Source organism: Trachypithecus francoisi, unplaced genomic scaffold (assembly GCF_009764315.1).
Source record: "Trachypithecus francoisi isolate TF-2019V2 unplaced genomic scaffold, Tfra_2.0 Lachesis_group11, whole genome shotgun sequence".
Classification (NCBI taxonomy): Eukaryota; Metazoa; Chordata; class Mammalia; order Primates; family Cercopithecidae; genus Trachypithecus; species Trachypithecus francoisi.
Genome location: NW_022681456.1, coordinates 84942424 through 84964650, shown reverse-complemented (window position 1 = coordinate 84964650; position 22227 = coordinate 84942424). Strand labels below are relative to the sequence as shown.

General features: G+C 40.8%; 1 protein-coding gene across 9 annotated transcripts in view; it reads left to right on the top strand.

Annotated features, from left to right (window-relative positions):
- The window catches only part of SPATS2 (spermatogenesis associated serine rich 2), a 172112-nt gene that overhangs the window by 52898 nt on the left and 96987 nt on the right, over nucleotides 1-22227 (top strand). Inside the window, exon 1 of one of the 9 annotated variants that reach the window (XM_033222199.1) lies at nucleotides 16978-16999. The exons of the other annotated variants lie outside the window; for them this stretch is intronic. The gene's annotated coding sequence lies outside the window, so the exon portion shown is untranslated. Of the gene's footprint in view, nucleotides 1-16977; nucleotides 17000-22227 lie in introns of those variants that run through there. 9 annotated transcript variants of the gene reach the window in all.

Sequence of the window (22227 nt, the reverse complement as noted above, 5' to 3'; positions counted from 1 at the left end):
ACCCTGTTTAAAAAAAAAAAAAAATTAATTGACTGTGAATATGTGAATGTAAGATTAATTTGGTCTTTGATTACCTTTCTGTGTTATTTGTCCCTTATTTTCTACTTCGATAGGTATTACCTTTCTCTGTAGTATGTTTGATGTTTCCTCATCCCTTTTCAAAGAAAAAAAGTCTTCCCTATTTGGGGGAAACCCCTTTTGCTTTGCCTTGCTAGCACTCTGGTTAATACTCTTTTTTTTTTTTTTTTTTGAGATGAAGTCTCACTCTGTCACCCAGGCTGGAATGCAGTGGCACGATCTCGGCTCACTGCAACGTCTGCCTCCTGGGTTCAAGCGATTCTCCTGCCTCAACCTCCCGAGTAGCCAGGACTACAGGCACGCACCACCACGCCGGCTAATTTTTGTAGTTTTGATAGCGACAGGGTTTCCCCATGTTGACCAAGCTGGTCTCAAATTCCTGACCTCAGGTGATCCTCCCGCCTTGACCTCCCACAGTGCTAGGATTACAGGCGTGAGCCACCGCACCTAGCCTAATACTCTATTTTTAAAAATCCCTTTATTGTCAAACAGTTGAATAGGTAAGTGGCTTGGTCCCCACTTTTCCACCACCTGCTCTCATATTAAAGCCTCCTTACATTCTGATATACCATAATTCTGTGAAACTGAAAGAGCATCCTCCTCCCACCCAAGCTCTCACAAAGCTTAGAAAGTTGTAAGCATTCAATGAATGTTAGTTGAATAATGAATGAAATGAGAAGCTTCAAAGTTCTATCACTGAGAGTCCTCTAATGCTTTCAATCAATGGATTTAAAGAAACCCAGTAAGAAACTGTTGTACCCAAATTCCACCTAAATGGATGTTCTTGTGTAACATGAATTTTATTGTTTTTTTCTGAGAATTATCTCAGAGTCAGGGAAGGCATTTTAAATATTATGTTACAGAGAAAAGTTTGAGGGCAAATTTATTAGTAAAAATCTCTTGTCTTTTCTATTAAGAGAACTCAGGCCAGGTGCAGTGGCTCACTCCTGTAATCCCAGCACTTTGGGAGGCCAAGATGGGCAGATCACTTGAGGTTAGGAGTTCGAGACCAGCCTGGCCAACATGGCAAAACCCCATCTCTACTAAAAATACAAAAATTAGCCAGGCATGGTGGTACGCGCCTGTAATCCCAGCTGCTCGGGAGGCTGAGGCAGGAGAATCACTTGAACCTGAGAGGTGGAGGTTGCTGTGAGCTGAGATCCTGCCACTGCACGCCAGCCTAGGCAACAGAGCAAGACTCTGTCTCAAAAAAAAAAAAAAAAAAAGAGAGAAACTCAGACCATTGTTTTTCGAATTCAGTGATACTCAGAACCTTTGTTCTTGAGCCCCATGTAGTCCGTTCAGCAGCCATCTTCTTCTGAGACATCTGTGATATTAACCAGAACATACCTGAATAGGGAACCATGCTGCCCTTTTGATTAATGAGAATAGCTAATGTGGCCCCAGAGGCATATGCTTTTAAGCACAACAGTCTCAACTTTGGTCAGTTTGATTTATCTTTTGTCATTATAATAGGTAGACTTGTTGACAGTTAATATTTTTGTTTTATCTGTCTAGTAGATTGTATTAGTTTGCTAAAAGTTATTAGTGCAAACTTTCTTTGATTATAGTTCTCTTATCTGTTACTATTAGATCTTATATGGTGTTTGCTGTTAATTGGAAAAGTTGATTAAAGTAGGAAATAAAAAATGATATATACATACATACCATAGCATTTTTTGTTTGTTTTATTCGTTTGAGATGGAGTTTCGCTCTTTTGCCCAGGCTGGAGTGAAGTGGTGAGATATCGGGTCACTGCAACCTCTGCCCCCCTAGGTTCAAACGATTCTCCTGCCTCATCCTCCCAAGTAGCTGGGAATACAGGCACCCACCACCATGCCCGGCTAATTTTTGTACTCTTAGTAGAGACGGTTTCACCATGTTGGCCAGGATGGTCTGGAACTCCTGACCTCAGGTGATCCACCCCACTTGGCCTCCCAAAGTGCTGGGATTACAGGTGTGAGCCACCGCACCCGGCCCATAGTGTTTTATTTTAGCTTAAAACAAATGTACATTTATTCACCAGTCTTTGATGTATTTAGTATGAGTTTGCTTTATTCACCAGTCTTTGATGTCTTTAGTATGAGTTTGCTGATTAGAATTCTTCGTATTTTTGGCATTAATTACACCCTGTGATACATGCTTGCAACTTCTATTTACGGTTTTTTAAAGCAGAGTGAGAACTCTTAGGGACTTGAAGCAATGAGTACAAACCCTTTTTTTAGATTTTTAATTTCCCTCCCAACTTGTATATGTGTCTCACCCACATTTAAATTGAGGACAGTTTTAAAAATAATTTGTATTGGTTTAGTCTTCTAGAGCCTTCAATTTAGTTTTCAAAGAAATAATTTTTCCTATAGTTTACTTTTACTTTTTTTTCCTTTTCTTTTTTGTAGACAGGTTCTCAGTCTGTCACAGAGGCTGAAGTACAGTGGTGCTATCACTGCTCAGGTGATCCTCCCACCTTAGCCTCCCGAGTAGCTGGGACTACAGGCGTGTGCCATCATGTCTGGCTAATTTTTAAATTTTTTATAGAGATGGGGTATTACTATGTTGCCCAGGCTCATCTCGAACTCCTGGGATCAAGCGATCCACCTACCTTGCACTACCAAAGTGCTGGGATTACAGGCATGAGCCACCACATCCGGCCATGTGTTAACATTTCTGTCTTTTTTGAGACAGAGTCTTGCTCTGTTGCCCAGGCTGGAGTGCAGTGGCACAATCTCAGCTCACTACAACCTCTGCCTCCCAGGTTCGAGCAATTCTCCTGCCTCAGACTCCTGAGTAGTGGATTACAGGCACATGCCACCATATCCAGCTAGTTTTTTTGTATTTTTAGTAGAGACGGGGGTTTCACCACGTTGGCCAGGCTGGTCTTGAACTCCTGACCTCAAGCGATCTGCCTGCCTTGGCCTCCCAAAGTGTTGGGATTACAGATGTCAGCCACCGTGCCCGGCCAGTATTAATATTTCATGATAATTATGTAATTGTAATTATGGACACAACTGGCGTTAAATAGGTTTGAGAACAATAAATAGATTAGACTCTTAGTAAGTATCACATAATGGGAAGAGAAAAGCCTGAGTGTATGCCAGTGTTGCCTGTTAGCCTACCAGTGTTCAGTTAGGGGTGTCACTCAGTGCATGCTAAGGGTAATGGACAGCATCGATTAAACTGTGAAGGTAAGAGGTAAAAGGACATCTTTAGTTTTTTTCTTTGTTTTTGGTAAACCTGTTTTTTTTTTTTTTTTTTTTTTGGATGTGTAATACACATAAAATGCAAAATCCTTAAGAGTACAATGTAATGAATTTTTATATTGAACACAGCCATGTAACCACTATTCAGATCATGATAATAGAACATTACCGGGATCCTAGAAGCCTCCCTGTGCTCTGACCCAGATTCTCTCCCTGACCAGTATTCTGATTTATATCACAAGAGCGGTATTCTGACTTATGTCACAATAGATGAGATTTGTTTGATTATGAGGTTCATATAAATGGAAACATGCAGCATGCACTCTTTTGCACCTGCCATTCTTTGCTTAGCATTGCTTTTGAAATTCATCCTTGTTGTGTCATCAGTAGCTCCTTTTTCATTGCTGTGTCATATTCTTTTCTGTGAATGTGTTATAAATTATCCATTCTGTAGTTGATTGATGTTTAGGTTTGTTTCTAGTTTTTGGACTTGTAGATAATGCTGCTATAAACATTCTTGTACATGTCTTTTGGTACACATTATAAATGCATTTTTGTTGGGTATTAGGATTGGACTGCTGGGTCATAGGGTTTGCTTATGTTCAGCTTTAGTAGATTTTGCTAAACAGATTTTTATACTCCCACTAGCAATATGTAAGAATCAATTACTTCACATCCTCCTTTGGCAAACAATAAAGTTTTTTTTTTTTTTTTTTTGAGACGGAGTCTCGCTCTGTCTCCCAGGCTGGAGTGCAGTGGCGCGATCTCCGCTCACTGCAAGCTCCGCTGCCTCCCGGGTTCACGCCATTCTCCTGCCTCAGCCTCCCGAGAAGCTGGGACTACAGGCGCCCGCCACCATGCCCTGCTAATTTTCTTGTATTTTTTAGTAGAAACAGGGTTTCACCGTGTTTGCCAGGATGGTCTCAATCTCCTGACCTCGTGATCCGCCTGCCTTGGCCTCCCAAAGTCTGGAATTACAGGCGTGAGCCACCACGCCTGGCCAATAAAGTTTTTTAAAAGGTAAGGCTGGTCTCATTCCTGAGCTCAAGCAGTCTGCCTGCCTCAGCCTCCCAAAGTAAACTTTTCAAAAACTCGTTATCAAATATATGTGTGTCTAAATAATATATTGTTTTAGCATTAGTTGTATTTTTTATAAAAATAAAAGGGTCTTATGCTGTATGTAATCTGGAATTTTCTTTTCTACTTCACATTATTGCTAAGATTCATCTATATCATTGCATATACTTGACACAGTTTTGCAGCAGTACAGTCATTTAGTGAATACATCACAGTTTATTCTCGTTGATGACATTTGGGTTGTTTCCATTTTCTTACTGTTACAAATACTACATGTTTTCTAATGTACCATGAGCAAGAGTTTCTCTAGTACTTGAATTCTGAATCATAGGATTGACAGGTGTGCTACTTTACAAAATAATGCTGTATTCTAGAGAAGTTGTACCAGTTCACATTCCTACCAGAAATAAATAAGAAATGAAACCCTTTCTGTTACGAGAGAATTTTAAATTTTGACCTCAATTTCTTTTAGAGATACAGGACTGTCAGTTTTTCTTTTTTGTGAGTCTGTTTGGTAACTTGTTTTTCATGAAATTTATTACCTAAATTTTCAAATGTATTGGCATAAGGTCATTTGTATTTTTGACTTGTAATTTTAATGTCTGTAAGATCTATACTAGCTCTTTAAAAAACATTCCTGATATTGCCATTCTTTGCTTTTTTTACCCCTTGATCAGTATTTCTAGAGTCTTCTTGCCGGGTCAAGAAATGAACTTTTTCTTTCATATTTTTTTTTCTTATTGCATTAATTAAAAAAAATTTCAGTGGAATGCACATAACATGAAGTTTACAGTTTTAACCATTTTGAAGTGGTGTTAATATACTCACATTCTTGTGCATCCATCTCCACAACTTTTCTCATTTTCCCAAACTGAAACTGTACCCATTCATCAGTAACTTTCATTCCCTCTTCCCCCTAGCCTCTGGGTGCTACCAATCTACTTTTGGTAAAATTTGACTAGTCTAGGTACCTCATATAAATGGAATGGTACGGTATTCGTTTGGTTGTGAATGGCCTAGTTCACTTAGCATAATATCCTCAAGGTTCATCCATGTTATAGCACCTGTCAGAATTTTCTTACTATTAAAGGCTGGATAATATTCCATCTTTCATAATTTTTTATCATCAGTATTGGCACACAATTTATGTTAAATAACAGTTGATCAGTTAATAATTTTTTAAGTTAAGGTTTTTAGAAATTGCTTTTTCTGTATGCTTGGAATCTCCCTTTATGGGTTAGAATCAGTGAATATAGTTATTCTTAATTGCCTTGTTTTGTTTTTGCTTAATAGCTGCTCCCAATCCCTTGAGCTGCTTGCTGAGGACCGGAGTTTTATGTGTGTGTGTAAGGAAGGGGGTAGGAATAAAATGATCAGCATTGTTTAAATCCGTTATGAAGAGTAATACAGCTGAGGATAATTTGGCTCAGTTGGGTTTGGGTTAGAGCCACCTGTGTGAGGAGGAAGGCACAGACAGCTCTAACTACTGAGCTAGCAGTAAAATAGGAGGAGACAAACATGTGTTCCAGCTCTGCTCCTTTTGAGCTCCCTCTACTCCCACATCTACAGCTGCTGCTGATGACTAATGTTAAGCAATTTGGAGGGCCTTGTGTCTTTTAATAGTAGTAAAGAGGAGTTGTGGTATCATGTGGCTTCTGATTTTCTACTTAGAATGTCTTTTAAATTTCCAGAAATTCTATGTTGTTCCATTTTGAGGTTTCTATTTTTTATAAAAAGAATTAATTGGTTTTTCAAAATGAAAACTTCATTTTTTCAAAATAAAATTTATGGTGATCAAGTCTTATAATTATGGGAGAGTTTTTAGATTAAAGTAGAAAATTGGTGCCAGTGAGTAAAGACACTTGAGAAAGCAGACTTAGGGAGAGGCCTCATATTCACCATTTTGACCTGAGGAAATGCCCTTTTTTGTTCCTTTTTTTGAGTCTTATTCTATTACTCAGACTGGAATGCAGTGGTGTGATCTCGGCTCACTGCAACCTCCGCCTCCCGGGTTCAAGCGATTCTCTTGCCTCAGCCTCCCGAGCAGCTAGGGTTACAGGCATGTGCCACCATACCCAGCTAATTTTTTTTTTTTTTTTTGGTAGAGACAGGGTTTTACCACGTTGGCCAGGATGGTCTCGAACTCCTGACCTCAAATGATACACCAGCCTTCGCCTCCCAAAGTGCTGGGATTACAAGCGTGAGACACTGTGCCTGGCCTAGAATTTAGGTCTTTCTTTTCTTCTTCTTCTTCTTTTTTTTTTTTTTTTTTTTTTTTGAGATAGAGTCTTGCTCTGTCGCCCAGGCTGGAGTGCAGCGGCGTGATCTCAGCTCACTGCAACCTCCGCCTCCTGGGTTCAAGTGATTCTCCTGCCTCAGCCTCCCAAGTCTCTCTTCGAAACCAGCCTGGCCCGCATGGTGAAACCTGTCTCTACTAAAAATAGAAAAATTAGCTAGGCCTTTGGGAGGCCAAGGCAGGAGGATCACTTGAGCTCAGCAGTTTGAGACCAGCCTGGGCAACATATGAAACCCTGTGTCTACAAAAAATACAAGGATTAGCTAGGTGTGGTGGTGTGCACCTGTAGTCCCAGCTATTCGTTTGAGGATCGTTTGAACCTGGGCGGTTGAAGGTACAGTGAGCCTGGGCAACAAAATAAGACCTTGTCAAAAAAAAAAAAACCAAAGAATTGTCTTCCTGGGTCAAATAATATATACATTTTAAATTTTGACAACTGCTTAGTTGTCTTCCAAAGATATTATATAAATTTACATTCTCACTTAGATATGAGGGGCCTGTTTGTCCATACCTCAGAACTTGTGTGTTTTGTCATCATTTTGGATTTTTGCAAAAATGATGATAAAACACACAGGTGGCTGGGCGTGGTGGCTCATGCCTGTACTCCCAGCACTTGGGGAGGGTGAGGCAGGCGGATCACGGGTTCAGGAGTTTGAGACCAGCCTGGCCAACATAGTGAAACCCTGTCTCTACTAAAACAAAAACTAGCTGGGTGTGGTGGCAGGTGCCTGTAGTCCCAGCTAAGCGGGACGCTGAGGCAGAAGAATTGCTTGAACCCGGGAGGCGGAGATTGCAGTGAGCTGAGATGGCACCACTGCACTCCAGCCTGGGCGACAGAGTGAGACTCCATCTAAAATTAAAAAAAAAAAAAAAAAAAAAATATATATATATATATATATATATACACACACACACACACACACATAAAAGTTCAGGAGTGTTAAGTATATTCACATTGTTGTGTAACAGATCTCCCAAAGTTTTTTTATCTTTGCAAAACTGAAATTCCATACCCATTAAACAACAACCCAGCCCATGGCCCACCATTCTACTTTCTGTTTCTATGAGTTTGACTACTTTACTTCATGTAAGTGGAATCATACAGTTTTTGTCTTTTTGCAACTGGCCTATTTCACTTAGTGTATTGCCCTCAAGGTTCATCCATGTTGTAGCCTGTGACAGGATTTCCTTTTTTTAAAGGCTGAATAATATTCTCTTGTATGTATATACCACATTTTGTTTATCTATTCATCCTTTGATAGACACCGGTTGCTTGAACCTCTTTTGTGAATAGTGCTACCATGAACATGAGTACACAAATATCTCTTTGATATTCGACATTGAGATCTTTTGAATATGTATCTAGAGTTGAGAGTCCTGGATCGTGTGGTAGTTCTAATTTTAATTTTTTGAGAACCTTTATACTATTTTCCATAGTGGCCGTACCATTTTACATTCTTCCCATCAGTACACAAAGGTTCCAATTTTTCCACATCTTTACTAATACTTATTTTGTTTTCTGTTTTTGTTTTTGCTTTGTTTTATTTTGGGTAGCAGCCATCCTAGTGGGTACAGGGTGTTAACTCATTGTGTTTTGTTTTGTTTTGTTTTGTTTGAGACGGAGTCTCTCTGTCACACAGGCTGGAGTGCAGTTGCATGATCTCAGCTCACTGCAACCTGCACCTCCCAGGTTCAAGCGATTCTCCTGCCTCAGGCTCCTGAGTAGCTGGGATTACAGGCATGCGCCACCACGCCTGGTTAATTTTTGTATTTTTAGTAGAGACAGGGTTTCACCATGTTGGCCAGGCTGGTCTCGAACTCCTGACCTCAAGTGATCTGCTGGCCTCAGCCTCCCAAAGTGCTGGGATTACAGGTGTAAGCCATTTAAACCTGACCCTGGTTTTGTTTTGCTTTTTTGAAGAGCACATGAGCTCCTGATCATTGTGGTTTTGATTTGCATTTCTCTAATTATGAGCATCTTTTCACATGTTTGGTGACCATTTATTTATCTTCCCTGGAGAAATGCCTGTTTAACTCCTTTGCCTATTGTAAAGTTGGGTTTTTGTTTTTGTTGTTGTGGATTTGCAGGAGTTCTTCATAAATTCTGGATATTAATCCTTTATAAGATATGTGACTTGCAAGTATTTTCTGCCATTTCATTGGTTGCCTTTTTACTTGGTTGATTGCGTAGAAGTTTTAAGTTTCACGTAATCCCATTTGTCTATTATTGCTTTTTTGCATGCACTTTTGCTGTCATATCCAATAAATTGCCAAATCCTGCCTAATGAAGCTTTTCCCATTTTCTTCTAGGAGTTTTATAGTTTTAGGTCTTACATTTGGTTCCTTATTTCTTTTTGAGTTAATTTTTGTATATGGTGTAAGGTAAGGCTCCAGCTTCATTCTTTTGCATGTAGATACCCAGTTTTCCCAACGTCTTTTGTTGAAGAGACTGTCCTTTTCTCATCCATTGGTCTTGGCCCCTTCGTTGAAGATCTTTTGACCCTATATGTGAGGGTTTATTTCTGGGCTCTCTATTCTATTCCATTAGTCTAGATGTATGTCTTTATGACAGTACTACACTGTTTTGATCACTATAGCTTTGTAGTATGTTTTGAAATCAAGAAGTATGAGGTCTCCAACTCCTTGTTTTTCTTTTTCAAGATTGTTTTGGCTATTTGGGATCTATTACTGAAGTTTAAAAATATACGTAATATAATATTTATCGTTTTAACCATTTGTATGTTGATGCCAAATTACTGGTATTAAATACATTCACAGTGTTGTGTAACCATCACCACTGTCTAACCCAAAACTTTTCATCACCCCAACAAAAACTTTTTACCCGTTAAACAGTAACTCCTCCCCCCATCCAGCCCTTGGTAACCCCTATTCTGCTTTTTGTCTCCCTCGCTCATCTCCTTTTAATACATGTTCCCATTCCAATAAATATAAAACTTTAGGCCCTCTTTTGTTGTGATTTGAAATGAAAAATAAGTATAAAGAACAATGAGAGTAATAAGTTGAGAACTACACATGTCTGTTCTCTCATTTCTCTACATTGAGAGTCATTGAGCTGTACCCTCTGGTTCAGGGGTCGTAGTTAATACTAGGGATGTGGTCTGTGACCATATACTTCTTTAGAGCAAGGCTAACTTGAATATGGAATTGGATTCATTGGTTTTCTTAGCTTTAAGCCCTAGCTCAGTGGGTACTAATCCCAGACTAACAGTTTCAAATCTTGTTTTATCATTTGGTAAGCATTAACAAATTCATATAAAAACCCAGATTTAATAATTTTTATTTTCTTTTAATACATCCAGCCATTATTATTTACTAGTATCCCCACATTTCAGGTTTTAATTTAATACAATATGGTATTTAATTAATACAATATAGTATTACATACATTTGTTCCCATTTGGGAAAATGCTTAAGTGAATGTTTTTTGTTTGTTTGTTTTTGTTTTTTTTGAGATGGAGTCTCATTCTGTCACCCAGGCTGGAGTGCAGTGGCGCAGTCTTGGCTCACTGCCAGCTTCTCCCAGGTTCACGCCATTCTCCTGCCTCAGCTTCCTGAGTAGCTGGGACTACAGGCGCCTGCCACCACGCCTGGCTAGTTTTTTGTATTTTTAGTAGAGATGGGCTTTCACTGTGTTAGCCAGGATGGTCTTAAACTCCTGACCTCATGATCTGCCTGCCTCAGCCTTCCAAAGTGCTGGGATTACAGGCGTGAGCCACCGTGCCCAGCCTTTTTTTTTTTTTTTTAAGATAAGGTCTTGCTCTGTCACCCGGGCCAGAGCGCCATGGTGTAATCCCAGCTCATTGCAGTTTCTGTCTCCTGGCCTCAAGCAGTCTTCCTGCCTCAGCCTCCTCCTGAGTAGCTGGGACTACATGCACATGCCAGCGCGCCTGGCTAATTTTTGTATTTTTAGTAGGGACGGGGTTTTGCCTTGTTGGCCAGGCTGGTCTAGAACTCCTGAGCTCAAGTGATCCACCTGCCTCAGCCTCCAAAAGTGCTAGGATAACAGGTGTGAGCCACTGTGCCTGGCTACTGAATGGTTTCTTATGTACAAATGACTAGTCAAGAATATACTTTGAAGTTTTCCCCCAGTTTTTACATAAAAAAATTAAAAAGCTTTCAAGTTGTTTTTATACAGTAAAATGTACAAATCTTAAGGGTATACCTCAATGAATTTTTACATATGTTGCATCCATGTAATTAGCACCCAGATCAAGATGTAGAACATTTCCCCACCAAGAAAATTCCCTGATATCTTTTCTCAGAGGAACACTGTCCCTCCAGAGGTAACCAATATTCTAACTTCTATCACTGATATTTTTTTTGCCTGTTCTTGTACTTGATATAAACAGAATAATATAATGTGTACTCTTTGGGTCTGACTTCTTTGCTTAACAATGCCTATGAGATATATCTATGTTGTATGTAGCAGTGTTTCTTTTTTTGGTGTTTCTTTTTTATTAGTAGTTTTCCATTATATCAATATACCACAATTAGTCTATTCATCCTCTGGTTTCCAGATTGGGCTACTATGAATAAAGCTGCTGTTAATATTCTTATTTGTAGCCATATGTACTTATTTCTTTTGGATGTATGCCTAGGAGTGAAGTTGCCGTGTCATAAGATGGGCATATATTTAAATTTATTAGCACATTCCAGATAGTTTTCCAAAGTTATTTTTCCATTTTACATTCCCATGAGCAATATTTGAGAATTCTAGTTGGTCCACATCCCGACCAAACTTGGGATTATCTATTTTTAAAAAATTTTAGCCATTCCTGTGTGTGTTTAATTTTTATTTTGCATCTTGCCAATGAGCAATAATGTTAAGTCTCTTCTTAAAATAAATTTTAAGTATAACATATACAGCAAAATGCACACATTTAAGTGAATGGCTTAATAGATTATTTATTACCTTGTCATATAACCCTCATGATCAGGAGTACTCTTCATTCATTCAATCAGTCAGCTAATTTACTGCCTATCTGCTATGTGCCAGGTATAGTTCTAGGCCCAGGGATACAAGAATTATCAAGATAATCAAAGGCTCTGTCCTCATGGAGTCCAAGTTCTTGTCCTCAAGTTGATATCCTATTGAGGGAGATGGACAATAAATAAATACAGAATATAATGCTAGATGGTAACAGTTGTAGAAAAAATACTGTTGTAGAAAAACACAGGAATAGGAGTGGCAGGGACTGCTGTACGTAGGATGGTTAGAGAAGGAATCTCTGAGGAGATGACATTTGAGCAAAGAGAGAGAATGATTCATGTGAATCTTGGAAAAGAGCATTCCAGGCAGACAGAATGGCAGGTTCAAAGGCCTTGAAGTGGTAGGTGCTTGGCTTGCTTGAGGCATGGCAGGGATTAGCTGAAGTGCATTGAGCAAGGGGCGATGATGGGGGAGGAAGTTGTCAGTTCCAGGGGCCAGGTCAGGTAGGGCTTGTTGGTCATGGGGAGCACTGAAGGGTTTTGAGTAGAGGAGTGTCATGATCTGAATTGTTTTTTCTTAAACAGCTGGCTTCTGTGTGGAAAATACACTACATTAACAGGAGAAGCAGGGAACTCAGGAAGCTATTATAATAGTACAAGCTGTAAAAATCATGATGGCTTGGACTAGAGTGGTAACAGTGGAATGGCGAAAAGCAGTTGGATTTGGAGAATAGTTAGAACTTGCTGATCATTTGGTTGTGGTATCTGAGGAAAACAGAGGAGTCAAGGATAATTACAGGGCTTTTGGCTTGAGCAGTTGGGTGAGTGGTTGGTACCATATACTGAGAAGGTGAAGACTTCGAAAGTGTATGCTTTGGGGGTGATGAATAAAATCAAGAGTTCAGGTTTGGAGACATTCAGCTGAAACTCCTTCCCACCTTAGCAGTCATCCCTCCTGTTCATGTATCCACTGATGCTGGGAATGTGCATTATTTGTTTCTTTTTCTTACTACTGCCAGGAACACCTGGCCTCTTTGCCCTTCCCCTATGTCTTTATGCTGACATCAGTTTCCTAAGATTCCATTTTCATTTCTTTGCTACAAAAGCAGAGATGAGTTTCCACTTATGTTGTAGAAGTTTCATCAGGTTAAGTTCCTAATACTCCAAGTTAAATTTAGAATATGTTTATGCAGCAATAGGTTTTTAACTTTTGGACATAATTTCAAACTTACTGAAAAGTTACGAGAATAATACAAAGAACTCTCTGATATGCTTTCTTTAGCACCAAATGTTAACATCTTGCCACGTTTGCTTTGTTATTCTTTCTCTCCATATTCATATTATTGTTGTTTCCTGAGCCATTTGAGAGAGTAAGCTGTAGACTTCGTGTTCCTCTATCCTTAAATATTGCAGCATATATTTCCTAATCACAAAGTCATTCTCTAACATAAACCCGAAGAGTCAAAGTCCAGAAACTGAAATGTTGATGTCATAGTGTATTTCCTGATGTACAGCCCCTTATTTCCGTCTGGCCACTTGTCCCATTCATGTCCCTTACAGCAGCCTCTTTTCTCCCACTCTTAAGATCTAATCCAGGACCATGCATTATATTTAGTTATCTTGTCTTCAGTCTCTAATCTGGAGCAGTTCTTCAATTTTTCTTTGAATTTCATGGCATTAATATTTTTCTTTTCTTCTCTCTCTTTCTCTCTCTCTCTTTCTTTCTTTCTGTCTGTCTGTTTGTCTGTCTTTTTTTTTTTTGAGATGGAGTCTCACTCCGTCACCAGGCTGGAGTGCAGTAAGTGGTGCGATCTTGGCTCACTGCAACCTCCACCTCCTGAGTTCAAGCGATTCTCCTGCCTCAGCCTCCCGAGTAGCTGGGACTACAGGCGCATGCCACCATGGCCAGCTAATTTTTGTATTTTTATTAGAGACGGGGTTTCACCATGTTGGCCAGGATGGTCTTGATCTCTTGACCTTCTGATTCACCTGTCACGGCCTCCCGAAGTGCTGGGATTACAGGTGTGAGCCACTGTGCCTGGCCGATATTTTTTAATAAATACAGGCCAGTTATTTTGCAGATTGTCCTTCAATTTGTTTGGTGTTTCCTTATGATTAGATTCATATTATGCAGTTTTGGCAGGAATACTATTGTAAATGATGTTGTGTCTTAGTTAAGTATTTCAGGAGCCACATGATGTTCATTTGCCTTATTAATAGTGCTGATAACTTTGGTCACTTGGTTAAGGTGGTTTTTGCTAGTTTTCTCCACTGTAAAGTTTCCCCTTTCTCAAATACATTTTGTTTTTCAAAAAATTTATTTCACCACTGCTTAGATGGTGTTTACTATGTACCAAGCACTATTCTAAGTGCATTATAGATATTAATTCTTTAAATAGTGTAATAAATGATCATTGTTTTCTAATTGGGCTACAGTGTATCTTAGACCTTTCTATTTCCTCCTTACTGCCACATTCCTGGCTCAAGCCCTCTTCAACTCTGGCTTGGATTAGTACTTATTTCTAAGTAATAGTACCTCTTTCCTGAGTTAATTGTTCTAATTTTTTTTTTTTGAGACGGAGTCTCGCTCTGTCACCCAGGCTGGAGTGCAGTGGCCGGATCTCAGCTCACTGCAAGCTCCGCCTCCCGGGTTCCCGCCATTCTCCTGCCTCAGCCTCCCAAGTAGCTGGGACTACAGGCGCCCGCCACCTCGCCCGGCTAGTTTTTTGTATTTTTTATTAGAGACGGGGTTTCACAGTGTTAGCCAGAATGGTCTCGATCTCCTGACCTCGTGATCCGCCCGTCTCGGCCTCCCAAAGTGCTGGGATTACAGGCTTGAGCCACCGCGCCCGGCCACATTTTCCCTTTTTTAAAAACCATGAATGGGTATGGGTGTGTGAAAATGCTTTTTCTGTATCTATTGAGATGATCATGTGACTTTTATCATTTATTTGATTGATACTGTGTGTTACATTAATTGGTTTTTGCATTTTAAGCCAATCTTCCATTCCTGGATAAGTCTCACTTGGTCATGATATTACAATTGTTTTCTATGTTGCTGAATTTGACTTGCATATTTATATATATTTTTTTCTTTCATTTTTTCTTTTTTTGAGATAGCATCTCACTTTGTCACCCAGGCTGGAGTGCAATGGTGTGATCTCGAGTCACTGCAGCCTCAACCCCCCCAGGTTCAAGTGATCCTACTCCCTCAGACTCCCAAGTAGCTGGGACTACAGGCGTGTGCTACCACCCCTGGCTAATTTTTTAAAATGTTTTTTGTAGAAACGAAGTTTCACAGTGTTGCCCAGGCTGGTCAAGACTCCTGAGCTCAAGTGATCCGCCTGCCTCGGCCTCCCAAAGTGCTAGGATTATAGACAGGCGTGAGCCATTGTGCCTGGCCTGGCTTGCTAATATTTTGTTAATGATGTATTTCTCCTATATTTATGAGGAATATTGAACTGTAGTTGTGTTTTTTGTTTGTTTGTTTGTTTGGTTTTTTTTTTTTGAGACAGAGTCACACTCTGTAGCCCAAGCTGGAGTGCATTGATGCAGTCTCAGCCCACTGCAACCTCTGCCTCCCGGACTCAAGTGGTTCTTGTGCCTCAGCCCCCTGAGTAGCTGGGACTGCAGGCACACGCCACCACACCCAGCTAATTTTTGTATTTTTAGTAGAAATGGGGTTTCACCATGTTGCCCAAGGTGGTCTCGAACTCCTGAGCTCAGGTGATCTGCTCGCCTTGGCCTCCCAAAGTGCTGGGATTACAGGCATGAGCCACCACGCTCAGTCTGATCTGTAGTTTTCTAGTGATGTCTTTGTGTGGTTGCAGTATCAGACAAACATGGGTTGTTTTAGTTTTCGTTGCTACTGTAACAAATTACCACAAACTTAATGATTTAAAGCAACGTGCATGTCTCATCTCAGTTTCTGTAGGTCAGATGTTGGGCATAATGTGGCTCAGATGGTTCTCTACACGGTCGAAACCAAGGCAAGGTTTTGTTCCTTTCAGGAAGCTCTAGTGAAGAATTCATTTTCAGGCCCAGTCAGGCTGTTGGCAGGATGCAGTTCCATGTGACTGCAGGACTGAGGTTCCGTTCCTTCCTGGCTGTTGGCCTGGGATTCTTCTCAGCTTGTAGAGGCTATCTGCATTTCCTAGCCTCCTGGCCCCCTTCAAAGCCAGTTATAGCAAGTTAGGTTCCTCTTGCTTCAAATCTGTCTTTCCCCTTTGCCACATCTCCATGATGCATCTTTCTTAGGTCTAACCAGAGAAATTTCTCCCCTCTTAAGGGCTCATGTGATTAGATTGGGCTCATCCAGATAATCCAGACTAATCTCCTTATTTTAAGATCTGTGATATTAATTATATCTGCAAAGTCCCTTCATAGCAGTACATAGATTATGTTTGATTTAATAATAAGGGGACAGGAATCTTGGGGAGATATCTTTAGAATTCTGCCTACTGCATAGGCATAGGCCTCATAGAATTAATTAGAGAATGTTCTTCTATTTTCTTTTTTTTGTGTGAGACACAGTCTTACTCTGTCACCCAGGCTGGAGTACAGTGGCATGATCTTGGCTCACTGCAACCTCCGCCTCCCAATTTCAAGCAATTCTCCTGCTTCAGCCTCAAAGGTAGCTAGGATTACAAGTGCCCGCCACCATGCCCGGCTAAGTTTTTGTATTTTTTTTTTTTTGAGACGGAGTCTCGCTCTGTCGCCCGGGCTGGAGTGCAGTGGCTGGATCTCAGCTCACTGCAAGCTCCGCCTCCCGGATTTACGCCATTCTCCTGCCTCAGCCTCCCGAGTAGCTGGGACTACAGGCGCCCGCCACCTCGCCCGGCTAGTTTTTTGTATTTTTTTAGTAGAGACGGGGTTTCACTGTGTTAGCCAGGATGGTCTCGATCTCCTGACCTTGTGATCCGCCCGTCTCGGCCTCCCAAAGTGCTGGGATTACAGGCTTGAGCCACCGCGCCCGGCCAGTTTTTGTATTTTTAGTAGAGACGGGGTTTTGCCATGTTGGCCAGGCTGGTCTCGAACTCCTGATTCAGGTGATCCACCTACCTGGGGCTCCCAAAGTGCTGGGATTACAGGCATGAACCTCTGCACCCGGACTGTTCTTCTATTTTCTTTTTCTTTTTTTTTGAGACAGAGTCTTGCTCTGTCTCCAGGTTGGAGTGCAGTGGCGCAATCTCAGCTGACGGCAACCTCCGCCTCCTGGGTTCAAGCGATTCTCTTCCCTCAGCCTCCCGAGTAGCTGGGACTACAGGTGCGCACCACCATGCCTGGCTAATTTTTGCATTTTTAGTAGAGATGGAGTTTCACCATGTTGGCCAGGATGGTCTCAATCTCTTGACCTCATGATCCCCCCACCTCGGCCTCCCAAAGTGCTGGGATTACAGGCGTGAGCCACTGCATCCAGCTTGTTCTTCTATTTTCTAAAAGAGTTTGTGGAGAATTCTATTATTTCTTCTTTAAATATCTGATAAGACACTATCTGGCCTTGTGCTTTTTTTATGTGTGTAGGAGAAGGATTTTAGATTATTAATTCAATTTCTTGATATCTTACCTTTTTTAAGTCAGTCTTGGTAAGGTATGTTTTCTAGGAATTTGTTCATTTCATCAGAGTTGTCAAGTTTGTGGACATAAAGTTGTTCATAGCATTTCTTCATAATCCCTTGAATTTTTGTAGTGTCTGTAATGATGTCCTTTCTTTTATTCCTGATTTTGGTAAATTGTGTCTTTTTTATTCTGGTCAGCCTATCTATAGGTAAAAGGAACCCCATCCTGGCTAACACAGTGAAACCCCGTCTCTACTAAAAAATACAAAAAACTAGCCGGGCGAGGTGGCGGGCGCCTGTAGTCCCAGCTACTCGGGAGGCTGAGGCAGGAGAATGGCGTAAACCCGGGAGGCGGAGCTTGCAGTGAGCTGAGATCCGGCCACTGCACTCCAGCCTGGGTGACAGAGTGAGACTCCGTCTCAAAAAAAAAAAAAAAAAGAACCAACTTTTGGTTTTATTGCTTTTCTCTAGTGTTTTTCTGTATACTCTTCGATTGATTGTGGTCTAATCTGTAGTATTTCTTACCTTCTGATTGCTTGGGATTTAGTTGGCTTGTCTTTTTCTAATTTCTTAAATTGGAAACTGAAGCTATAGATTGAAGACCTTTCTTCTTTTCTGCTATAGATGTTTTAAGTACCAATTTAGCTATATCCCATAAATTTTGATGTGTTATGTTTTTATTTTCTTTCAGTTCAAAATATTTTCCTTTTTCAAGCCTGTAATCCCAGCACTTTGGGAGGCCGAGACGGGCGGATCACGAGGTCAGAGATCGAGACCATCCTGGCTAACACGGTGAAACCCCGTCTCTACTAAAAAATACAAAAAACTAGCCGGGCGAGGTGGCGGGCGCCTGTAGTCCCAGCTACTCGGGAGGCTGAGGCAGGAGATTGGCGTGAACCCGGAGGCGGAGCTTGCAGTGAGCTGAGATCCTGCCACTGCACTCCAGCCTGGGCGACAGAGCGAGACTCCGTCTCAAAAAAAAAAAAAAAAAAAAACAAAATATTTTCCTTTTAAATTTTTTTTTCTTTGATTCATGGGTTGTTTAGAACTATGTTGTTTATTTGTGACCAGCCCAGGCAACATGGCAAAACCCCATCTCTGCAAAAAATACAAAAATTTTCTGGGTGTGGTGGTGCCCACCTATAGTCCCAACTACTTGGGAGGCTTAGGTGAGAGGATCAGGGAATCATGATCGTGCTGCTGCTGCACTCCACCCTGGGCAACAGTGAGACCCTGTCTCAAAAAAAAAAAAAAGAAAAAAAGAAAAAAAAAAGCATGTTCTTTATTTTGAAATGTTTAGAGATTTCCCATACTTCTCTCTGCTCTTCATTTTTATTTAATTCTGTTATTGTTGAACCTACTTTGTATGATTTCAGTCATTTTAAAATTGAGAATTTCTTATGATCTATCATATAATTTAGCAAGCTTTCTCTATAAAGGGCCATATAATAAATATTTTGGCTTTATGTGCCATATGGTCTGTGTTGCGGCTATTCATTTCTGCTGTTGTAGTGCTGAAGCCTCCATATACAATACATAAACCAATGGAAATGCCTGTGTTAGCATAAAACTTTATTTATAAAAACAGACAGTAGAGCTTAGAGCTGACTTTGGCCCTTGGGGATATAGTCTGTCCTTGAGGATGTTCTGGTTGTGCTTGAAGAGAATATATATTCTTTTCTTGTTGGATGGAGGAGTATTACTGATTTTCTGTCTGGGTTTTTTTTTTTTTTTTTTTCCTGAGACGGAGTCTCACTCTGTCGCCCAAGCTGGAGTGCAGTGGCACCATCTCAGCTCACTGCAATCTCTGCCTCACAGGTTCAAGCGATTCTCCTGCCTCAGCCTCCTGAGTAGCTGGGGTTACAGGCATGTGCCACCACACCTGGCTAATTTCCGTATTTTTAGTAGAGACGGGGTTTCACCGTGTTGGTTAGGCTGGTCTTGAACTCCTGACCTCATGATCCGCCTGCCTCGGCCTCCCAAAGTGCTGGGATTTTTTTTTTTTTTTTTTTTTTTTTGAGACTGAGTCTTGCTCTGTCGCCCGGGCTGGAGTGCAGTGGCCGGATCTCAGCTCACTGCAAGCTCCGCCTCCCGAGCTTCTCCGCCATTCTCCTGCCTCAGCCTCCCGAGTAGCTGGGACTACAGGCGCCCGCCACCTCGCCCGCTAGTTTTTTGTATTTTTAGTAGAGACGGTGTTTCACCGTGTTCGCCAGGATGGTCTCGATCTCCTGCCTCGTGATTCGCCCGTCTCGGCCTCCCACAGTGCTGGATTACAGGCTTGAGCCACCGCGCCCGGCCAGTGCTGGGATTACAGGTGTGAGCCACTGCACCCAGCCCAGTCTGGGTTTTTAATCAGTATATTAGTTTGTTCCCACGCTGCAAATAAAGACATATCCGAGACTGGGTAATTTATAAAGGAAAGAGGTTTGACTCACAGTTCCACATGGCTGGGGAGGCCTCACATTCATGACGGAAGGTGAATGAGGAGCAAAGTCATATCTTACATGAAAGGAGGCAAGAAAGCTTGTGCAGGGGAACTCCCATGTATAAAACCATCAGATCTCTTGAGACTTATTCACTACCGTGAGAACAATGTGGGGGAAACTGCCCCATGATTCAGTTATCTCCACCTGGCCCCACCCTTGACACTTGGGGTTATTACAATTCAAGGTGAGTTTTGGGTGGGGACACAGCCAAACCATATCAATCAGTTTCTGAGAGTGGGATACTTAAGTCTTTATCATTGTTGAACTCTTTATTCTTTCTGCCAATTTTTGCTGCATGTATTTTAGGTCTTATTGTTTGGTGGATATATATTTATAATTGTTCTATGTTTCTGATGTCATGACTCTCTTATAATGATTTCTCTCTGTCTCTAATATTATTTTATCTGATACTAAGCCCTTTTATTATTGGTTTGCATGATATATGTTTTTTCATTCTTTAACTTTCAATCTCTCTGTGTTTGAATCTATAGTGCTTTTTGTAGATGGCATACAGTTGGATCTTGTTTTTCTAGCCACTCTAGCAATTTCTGTCTTTTGAGTTTAGTCTTTTTTTGATATGGAGTTTCACTCTTGTTGCCCAGGCTGGAGTGTAATAGTGCAAGCTCGGCTCTCCGCAACCTCTGCCTCCTGGGTTCAAGCGATTCTCCTGCCTCAGCCTCCTGAGTAACTGGGATTACAGGCATGCGTCGCCATGCCTGGCTAATTTTTGTATTTTTAGTAGAGACAGGGTTTCTCCATGTTGGTCAGGCTGGTCTCAAACTCCTCCACCTGCCTTGGCCTCCCAAAGTGCTGAAATTACAGGTGCAAGCTACTGTGTTGGCCTGTTTTTTTGTTTTTTTGTTTGTTTGTTTTTGAGATGGAGTCTCACTCTGTTGCTCAGGCTCGAGTGCAGTTACACCATCTCGGCTCACTGGAACCTCTGCCTCCTGGACTCAAGTGATTCTCCTGCCTCTGCCTCCCAAGTAACTGGGATTACAGGCACCTGCCTCTGTGCCCAGCTAATATTTTTTGTATTTTTAGTAGAGATGGGATTCTACCATGTTGGCTAGGCTTGTCTCTAACTCCTGACCTCAGGTGATCCACCTGCCTCAGCCTCCCAAAGTGCTGGGGTTACAGGCGTGAGCCACTGTGCCCGGCCAGGTATTTGTTTTTTTTTTTTTTTTTTGTATATCTCTTGGCCTTTTCTGTTTGCTTGTACCTCTTTTGCTTTATTTTGTGTTTAATAGTTTTTTTTTAAGCGTATGGTTATTTTGTTGCTTTTGTCTTTTGTTTTTACTATTTTTGAGTTGTTTTCTTAGTACTCGCTCTGGCCCTTATAATAAGCATCTTAACTTATAGGCCAATTTAACTAAATTAGTGCTAATTTAATTCTGTAATATAGCTTCTTTCCCCTTTTATGCAATTGTTTTCATGTTTATTATATCTATATTTGCTATAAACCCAATAATTCAGTATTGTTATTAATCTTGTATTACATAAAGCAGTAATAATTACTTAAATTATTTTAAAATTTAAGAGAAGGAAATTAAAAAATATATACTTTATTTTCAGTAGAAACAGAGTCGTGCTATGTTGCCCAGGCTGGCCTTGGCCTCCCAAACTATTGGGATTATAGGTGTGAGCCATTGCACCTGTCCAAAAATACTTATTTTATATTTGCCTACATATTTGCTTTTCCTAGTGTTCTTTGTTTCTTTGGGTACAGTCAGGTTACCATCTGTTTCTTTGGGTACAGTCAGGTTACCTTTCAACTTGAGAGACTTCCTTTGGAATTTCTTGTAAGTCAGGTTTGCAAGCAATGGATTCTCTGTAAGTCTTTGAAATGTCTTTATTTCACCTTCATTTTTGAAAGATAGCTTTGCTGGATATGAAATTCTTGGTTGCCAGTTTTTTTTCTTTTAGCACTTTGAATGTCATTTCCTGCCTTCTGGCTTCTTTTGCTTCTGATGAGAAGTCAGCTGTTAATGTTGTTGCCTCCCTGTACATGATGAAGTATTGTTTTCATTTTTGTTCTTGCTGCTTTCAAGATTTTCTGGTTGTGGCTTTAATCAGTTTCACTATGATATGTCTAGATGTGGATCTCTTTGTGTGTATTGCAGCTACAGTTCACTGAGCTTCCTGACTCTGTAAATACATTTTTAAAAAATCAAGTTGTAAATTGTTTTTGGTCACTGTTTTTGTCCTCTTTCACATCACTTCTTCTGGGGCTTCTAATTTGTGTATGGTGGTATACTTGACATTGCTCCACACACTTCTGAGACTGTTTTACTCTTTAAAAAATTTTTTACTTTTTGTTTGTTTGTTTAAGAGATAGGGTCTTGCTTTGTTTCCTAGACTCATGGCTGATTGCAACCTTGACCTTCTGAGCTTAAGCTCTCCTCCTACCTTAGCCTCCCAAGTAGCTGGGACTACAGGCGTGCGCCACCACACCTGGCCGATTTTTAATTTCTTATAGAGACAGTGTCTTGCTGTGTTGCCTAGGCTGGTCTTATACTCCTGGCCTCAAGCGATACTCTATTCTGGCCTCCCAAAATGCTGGAGTTACAGGCATGAGCCACTGCATC